This window comes from Molossus molossus, unplaced genomic scaffold, assembly GCF_014108415.1.
Source record: "Molossus molossus isolate mMolMol1 unplaced genomic scaffold, mMolMol1.p scaffold_m16_p_1, whole genome shotgun sequence".
Taxonomy (NCBI): Eukaryota; Metazoa; Chordata; class Mammalia; order Chiroptera; family Molossidae; genus Molossus; species Molossus molossus.
In genome coordinates, this window is record NW_023425344.1 from 202,324,025 (window position 1) to 202,332,888 (window position 8,864).

Genomic DNA, 8,864 nt, shown 5'->3' on the forward strand with positions numbered 1-8,864 from the left:
TGCTTCGCCGCACCATCACCGAGTTGGAGGACCTGCCCACTTGTCTTTCCTAAGTCACAGCTACCATTCCTCGGGATCTCTGAGGCTGGGTACGGGGCACCCTGTTAGTCCAGATGAATCAGCTTCTCCGGGTGGGCTGAACCCACAGGACTGCAGCCTGGTTTCCCAGAGCAGACAGCAGGCACGGGATGCAGGCTTCCTCTGCAAATGTGCCGCTCTGGGTCTCCGCTGCTGGTACCACTTCGCTCATGTTTCATGAGTCTTAACCCTTCTCCAGTGTCTGCCACAGGGTGACGGAGGCAGGCAAAAAAGGGGCTCTTCTGGATGATTGGGGTGGGGGAAGGGAGAGTGAGAGTGAGAAGGTGGATGGACAGATAGCAGGCAGATGACAGGAGCTGACTCAGGTACTATCCCTCCCAGCGGAGAATTCCGATATTCACATCTGTATCCCTGGCATTGACCACAAAGCCTGGCACCTCCTGGGTTCAAGAAATGTTTCTTGAGCCCTGGCTGGTTTGGCTCAGCGGTTGGAGCGCCGGCCTGAGGACCAGAGAGTCCCAGGTTCGGTTTCCGCTAGGGGCACGTACCAAAAAAATTAAAAAAAGAAATTCTTTTTTTTTTAATCCTCACCTAAGGACATTTTTCCATTTTTTGTTCAGATAGAGTAGGAGGGAGAGAGAGAGAGAAACATTGACGTGAAAGGGACATATCAAGTGGCTGCCTCCTGCACAACCCAACCAGGGCCGGGGACAAACTGCAACTGAGGTACATGCCCTTAGCGGGAACCGAACCCGGGTCTCTCTGGGCCGCAGGCCGACGCTCTAACCACTGAGCAAATCCGGTCAGGGCGACCTGGGTTCTTTTGATCCTCATTTTCCCACTTCCTAGCTGTATGACCTTGAGCAAGTTACTTAACTTCTCTGTGCCTCAATGTGCTGACTTGTTTATAGCTCCATAATTGATGATTGGGAAAGTCACTGTGTGCCTTCTAGCTGAAACTGTTTTGTAAAGAATTTAATCAACGGGATAGAGATCAAAATAACCTCAGTAAATTGGAATACTCCCTGAACCAAGAAATTGTTGGGAGCCGGCTACATGTCTGACAGAATCCACAGAGCCTGGAGGTCTTGAGTCAGAGACTCAACCTCCCCCACAATCTCAAGGAATTGGGCTTACATTGTGTTTGTGCAGCTCGGGGCTCAGTGTGACCCAATGTACCTTGAAATACCAGGGTGTGCCTGGGTGTGCCTGGGTGGACCTGGGTGTTCCTGTTATCCAAAAGGCAAACTAATTCTTTTTTTTTTTATCCTCACCCGAGGACATTTTTTTTGTTTTTTGTTCAGATAGAGTGGGAGGGAGAGAGAGAGAGAGAAACATCGATGTGAAAGGGACACATCGAGTGGTTTCCACCTGCATGACCCAACCAGGGCCAGGGACAAACTGCAACCGAGGTACGTGCCCTTAGTGGAAACCGACCCCGGATCTCTCTGGACCACAGGCCGACGCTCTAACCACAGAGCCAAACCGGCCAGGGCAGGCAAACTAATTCTATGCATCATTGTTGTAGCCCTGGGCATTATATCAAGAAGATCCTATTTTCTTATATCATTAAACGTTTGCTGTAAGGTATAAAAGGCATGTAATAAAGCATATTGAGGCTGATCTCCCAAGACTCTGTCACAGGGGTGTTTGGAAATCAGACGCCAGCCGGCTAATAAACGGCTCTTATTTGGACTTCAATTCTCTAGTGGTATTTCAATTACTTAATCTGTGAAGCAGACATAATGATAACAGTATCTGCCTCATGGGTTTAATGTTAAGTATGTTAACACGGGTGCTTGGCACCTAGTCTGTGCTGTATAAGGGAAGCTATTAAATCATTTCTAAATCAGCTAAGTTGGTTGGGAATGAACTAGCTGTTTACTGATGGGCAAAGCTCCTGGATTCTCTCCTTGGTCCTCAGAGCAGCCTTGGGAGAAACAGAAGCTGCCTGTGTGAGCCAGGCCTGGTCTCTCACGCTGGCGGAGAGCAAGCGTGCGTGTCACTTACCGGGATCATTCGGGGGCTGGTGAGATCCACAAAGCACATGCCCGGGGCCAGCAAATCCTCTTGTTTCTACTCCACAGAGACACACCCTGATGAGCACGAGGAGCCAGGCAAGGATGTCCATTGTCGCAATGGGAATTAGAAACATTTTGGAAATATAAATGGCATTATTTAGTATATCATGTATTGACGGTGTGTATGGAAGTCTATAATTACATAGAAAAAGGCCCAGAAAGACACTATAAGCTGATAACAACAATTACCCCGAGCAGGGAGTGGGCTTGGAGTGATTGCGAGGGGAAATAGTATAACACTTTATTTATTTTTTAACAAGGAGAATGTTTTTGTGTAATTGCTTGTTTAACTTAAATTAATTAAAAAAAATTTTTTTAAGACATAGAGCTACTTGAAAAAGTACCAAATTCATCCAGAGGGAAGAGGGATTGAGCAAGAATGAGAGAACATCTAGAATAGACTGGAGCTGGGGAGGGAAAGAAGAGAGGTTTGGAGCTGACGGAGCCATGAGCCAACAGGAGAAAGATGGGCAAAGAGACTACTCAGGACTCTGGTGTATGTAATTCATCGTCCTGCACTTCCAGGCTAGTCAGCAAAGACTTAAACAGCTTTTCAATAGTTTTTGGATATTGGATTTTCTTTCAAACGTAAAACTCAGGTTGATCGCAAGGCAGGTTGGTTTTCTTTTTATCCTCACCCGAGGACATTTTTCTATTTTTTGTTCAGATAAGAGTGGGAGGGAGAGAGACGAAGAGAGAGAGAGAAACATCGACATGAAAGGGACACATCGAGTGGCTGCCACCCACACGGCCCTGGGCCGGGGACAAACTGCAACCGAGATACATGCCCTTAGCGAGAACCGAACCCGGGACTCTCTGGACCGCAGGCTGACGCTCTAACCGCTGAGCCAAACCGGCCAGGGCCAGGCTGGTTTTCTTTGGGTGACAACTTTTCTGGCAAATATTTATGGAGCACCTTCTCTGGAGGGCACTGGGCTGGGCCCTGGCCGCAAGGGGGCAGTAAGAGCTTCACAAGGACCTCCAGTCCACTGAGACAAACCCGCGATGAGACAGAGACTAAGGGTTGTGGAAGGAAGCAGAGAGGAGGGAATAAAGGAAATTGATTCTGCCTGAGAGTCACACAGGTGACTCATGGAGGCAGAGGTGGGTATTGCCCTTGACACAAACATAGTGGGAAGAAAGGGAAAACGCATCTCAGGCTGTGTTGGGTGGATTTCCTCCCAGGGTCTTAGGTTGATCTGCAGGGTTGGAAGAGCCCAGAGAGCAGCGCCCCCTGTGGCTAATGCACCCAGCAGACCCTTTGCACGCCCGCCCTCCACACTGAGAAGCCTCCTGGGGCAGGAGGACAAGCCCTGGCCTCTGAGCTGAAAATCCTTGGCCCCCATCATGGGCCGCCAGATGTGATGCCCTAACATGAAAATTGTTTATGGCAAAAATATTATCTGACCCTCTAGTCAGGAGGAAACATGAGACAAATCCACACTGCGGGTCACTGCAGGACAACTGACCTTGTCCCTTTAGAAATGTCAAAATCAGGAAAAGCAGGGAAGGCTGAACAGCTTCAGGGACAGGACAATGGAGTGGGTAAGTCTTGGATCCTGGATTGGGAAAACAAAGCTGAGGTAGCCCTGGCCAGTTGGGCTAAGCAGTTAGAGCGTTGGCCCGCGGGCCAGAGAGTCTGGGGTTCGATTGCCGCTAAGGGCACATATCTGGGTTGCAGTCTGTCCCCAGCCCGGTTGGAGTCGTGTGGGTGGCGACCAGTCGATGTGTCTCTCTCACATCAATGTTTCTCTCTCTTCCTCCCTTTCTCCCTCCCGCTCTGTCTGAAGATGAATGCAAAGAAATATCCTCAGGTGAGGATAAAAAAAAAAAAAAAGCTGAGGTGAACATTGTTGGGACAACTGGGGACATTAGATTATGAACTACATATTAGATAATAATTTTGAACCTTCTTTTGGCTTTTGATGATGGAGATAAAAAGAATATTTACGATGTTTCCCCTGGGGTGAGAGGAGGCAGGGAGGAAAATCCATTGTCTAACAAGGAAAACAGAAGTGTAGGTTCCACTCCTGGCCCAACACTTCCTACCTGGGGTAACGGGACCATTCTGTTACCACGCAGAGTCTGCTTCATCATCCGAGAAAGAGGGAGATGGTGTCCACCTCGTGTACTGTTGAGAGCTGACTGAGCGACCCCAGGAGCGGGTTATCTCACTTTAGGCAGCAAGGAAGGCTTAACAGACTGGCCGTGCGGGGAGCTCCCGCCCGCCCACAGAGCCAGTCCCGTTGGGGGTTTGCTCCCCAGGCAGACCTGGGGGTTGCATCCCTTCCTCCCCCCCTCCATTTCCCAGCCGGCCCCATGGGTGCTCCCACCAAGATTTCTCAACTGCAGGATGCAGCCTGGAAACGAGGCTTAGATCCCCTTTGTTGGTTTCCAGCAAATTAAAATTTATCTCTCAGGGAGGAAATGAGGGGTCGTTGTTTTTTTCCTTCTTCTTCTTAATGGGCCCTGATGAAGGAAATGAATGCAGAGAAGGGATCAGAAATACGATCTACAGCTAGTCTGCTGGCCAAGGTCTGGGGGCTCCCTGCGCCCTCAGAGGGGGCAGCTGGGCACAGTGTGTTTTATTATATAATTAACCTTGACCCTTCTGGGTTCAAAGAGAGAGGTTAGTTGGAAATAAATCAATAGTCTGGTCTGGTCACTTCAAAGGCTTCAGAACCTGCTGGAAAATTCCATGTTGGTTCAGTGTGTACATTGGAATAGGGTGTTCAATTCTTTTTGAAAGGTGGGTGGGGGGGTGAGCCTCAAATTGAAATTAATTGTGTATCCGCTTCCTTTAATTAAGCAATCAGAAGTCTTTATTGTGCATCTTGTTGGGGTGGAGGAGGCCCAGGAGAAAACACTGTGTGACCTCTGTGTGACCAGTGGGCCAGGCACTTGGACAATAGGCCCCTCTCCGAGGTTAGGGAGCACCTCCCCTCCCCAGCAGCGCTCAGTCCTTTCTTCGAAGATGTCTGGGATTCCGAGAATCAACAAACCATCACCACAGCGTTTACCGAGTTCTTACTTTGGACCAGGTGCCAAGGATTTTCCAGTTATTTTCTCATTTGATCCTCATAACAACTCAATTAGATAAGTACCTTTATTATCTCTATTACAGATGAGGAAATTGAGCTTGAGAGAGGCCACAGAGCAAGTCCAGAGCCACTGTGAGGTTTTCATAGTCGGTTTCAATGCAGTGGCTCAAGGGATGGAAATAAGACGCACTGAAGAGTTGCAATTACCCCGAGTCTTCAGTCTCTGCGTTCTTTCCCCTGGAGTTGTTAGAAGGGCAACGAAGTCAGGGCTGGTTTCTCTTAGAGTCTCTCTTATCATCATCTCTTAATTCACCTTTCATCTCTCTCTCTCTCTCTTTTTTCTTCATCTTTCTTCCTCACTCCTTCCCTCCCTCCCTATTTGCTTTCCCCTTTTCTTGTTTTCTTATCACAAGCATTGCTTGGGTGATGAGTGTGCTCCATGTCAGCATTGGTTGGGTCATAAAGAGATAAGACACTGTACCTGTCCTTAGGAAACTCACACCCAAAGTTCTCAGAGCAGGAATGACAAACGTACATCTTTTTTTTTTATTTTTAATGTAAGCTATTTTAATTTTTTAAAATCCTAACCCAAGGACATTTTTCTATTTTTTGTTCGGAGAGAGAAAGAAACATCAGCGTGAAAGGGACACATCGAGTGGCTGCCACCCACATGACCAACCAGGGCCGGGGACAAACTGCAACCGAGGTACATGCCCTTAGCGGGAACCGAACCCGGGCCTCTCTGGACCACAGGCTGACGCTCTAACCGCTGAGCCAAACCGGCCAGGGCCAGACGTACATCTTGAGAGTATTATGCTGCAGAAGGAGAGTGCAGGTTAAGCCAGGTGCAGAGGAAGGGCAAAGGGAGGAGAAGTGGTTTTAGCTGGGGAGGACCAGGAAGGATTGGGAGGAGGCGATGTTTGGAAGGATCTGGAAAGAAGGGACAGTGGAGCGGTGTCATTCCAGGCTGAAGGAACATCTTGCAGAAAGGCCTGAAGGCAACACTATGACAGCATATTCCAGAGAAGTCAGGATCCCAACTTGGAGAATTGGAGTCAATGATAGGAGCCATAAATTAGGGTCTGCTGTTAATAATAATAATAATTATTATTATAACAAGCATGGTCTTACATAACTGACTTGTTTATTGCTCACAACAACCTATGAGGTGGGTGCTATCTTTGTCCGTAATTTATAGAGAAGAAAATGGCGTCAGAGGTTAAGCAATGTCCACTGGTCACACAGCCAGACAGTGGCTGCATGGAGATGACAAACCCAAGCGGGTGGACTTTTAAATTAAAAATAAAATTTTAATTTATTGATTTGAGAGAGATTAATTTGTTATTCCACTTATTTATGCAATCATTGGTTGATTCTTGCATGTGTTCTGACGGAGGATGGAACCCGAAACCTTGGTGTATCAGGACAGTGCTCCAACCAGCTGAGCTGCCCAGCCAGGGGCCTAGCCGGTGCTCTTAACCAATGAGCTACACTGCTGCTCATGAAGGGACTTTAAAATAGTTTTTTTGTTTATTGATTTTAGAGAGAGAGGAGGGAGATGGAGAGAGACAGAAACATCGATGAGAGGGCAGACCGCCTCCTGCATGCCCCCCACTGGGGATTGGGCCTCGACCTGGGCGTGTGCCCTGACTGGGAATTAAACCCGCGACCTCTTGGTGCATGGGTCAATGCTCAACCACTGAGCCACAGCAGCCAGGCATGAAGGGACTTTAAATACCAGGCCAAAGGTGTTAGACTGCTCTGAGAGCAATGGGGAGCTATGGTAGGTTCCTAACCCAACCTGCATTTTAGGACATGCCCAACCCTTCTTCTTCAGGGTCTGACATTCCTGGGTTTCTCCTCAATATTCAAAAAGGAAATCTCTATCTCAGCCAATATAGATCATTCCTTTTCCCCTTGCCCCCAAGTTCCCCTGCACCCTTCTCCTCGGTACACAGATAACAAGGCATCAGAGAGAATGGGCTTAGAACAAGGAGGCCCAGGTTCAAGCCTCAGCTCTACCACCTCACTCCTCTTAGCCTCAGTTTTCTCATCTGTTAAATGGGAGGATGAATAAATCCAGCCCGCCCAGTACAGGGCTGTGAGAAGACTCAGATGAGGTAATGTGGAGTTGTTCTGTCAAACACCACAAAGCTCTTTCTCTTCCCTGAGGAAACTCTAGGCTATTTGACCCTCTTGCTGGGTTCCCCTTCCACCTGGTAAGCCACATAAGACCTTCCTCAGTTACATCAATTGTGCAAAAAGCATATGCTCTGGAAATCTAGGAATCATTCATTTATACATTTTATGAGCATCTACTGAGTGCCAGGCCCCATGTAGCCACGGATGGCCTCCTGGCTGCTCAGGGACCTTACCACGCACTTCACCCCTCCAAGCTTTTGCTCGCGCCGTGTCTTTAGCCTAGGATGCCCTTTCCCCTTGCTCCGCTCCTTTTCGGGGTCTTCCTTAATTCTGGACTTCAAAGAATCATGTTTTTTTCTGTTTCTATAGCTTGTTGCTGGTACCCAGGCAAGTCAACATAGAGATAGATTGCACTTACTTTTTTCAAGCCTATACTGTCAGCTAGCTGAGTCTGTCTTTCCCTTGTATGGGGCAGAGCACATGTTAACTGCTAACTTCAATCAGATGGGGAAGACAGATCAGACCTTAGTCCGCATGGATGTAATCTTTGACAATTCCACATGGTGGCAGCAAAACCCTCTAGTCACAGCCCTCCAGGAGCACAGAGCCTCCAGGCTCCCTCTGCTCTAGAGAGGCCGGGCCAGGTGCAGAGGTCCCTTCAGGCTTACTTTCTCCTTTATCTGGCCCCCGCTCTCCACTTGGGCGACTTTGCCCTGCCCACCCTAGTTTCTTTACTTGTAACAGTGGATTGTTTGAACACTTGAACTGAACACTTTACTTATTATGAACTCAATGAGTCCTCTTCAAGTTTTTTTATAGCTTTATCAAGATATAATTCACAAACCATACAATTCACCCATTAAAGTGTGCAAGTCAATGGTTTTTAGTCTATTCATATAGTTGTGTAACCATCACCACAATTTTAGAACAATTTAATCACCCCCAGAAGAAACCCTGTGCCCATTAACAGGCACCCCTCATTTCTCCCCAAACCCCAATCCCCAGTTCTAGGCAACCACTAACCTCCTACGGTCTAAATAGTTGCCTATTCTGGACATTTCCTATAAATGAAGAAAATAGACCCAGATACATAGAAAGAAGTATGGTTCAAACTGACAAACCTCAGGGGAGGGAAGCGGGAGGGAGGGCTGAGATAAACCAAAGAACTTATATGCATGTATTCGAAACCAATGGACATAGACAACAATGCTTGTGGGGTGGGAGTCGGGGGCGGGATAGGGAACAGGATGTCTGGGGAAAAAAAGGAGAAACATCTGTAACAAAAATTAATTAATTAATTAAAAACACACACAAACACACAAAAACCCTCATCCTGTTGTATGGATATACTACATTTCATTTCTTCATTCATCAGCAGGTGGACATTTAAGTTGTTTACACTTTTTATCCATTACTATGAATAATGCAGTTAAGAATAGTGGTGTAAGAGTTTTTCTGTAAATAGTGGTGTATGAGATGTTCTGAGTTCCAGGTTACACTGACTGGGCTAACTTGAGGATCCCGAGCCCACTAGTGGGGTGAACTTGAGGTCCCCAAGACT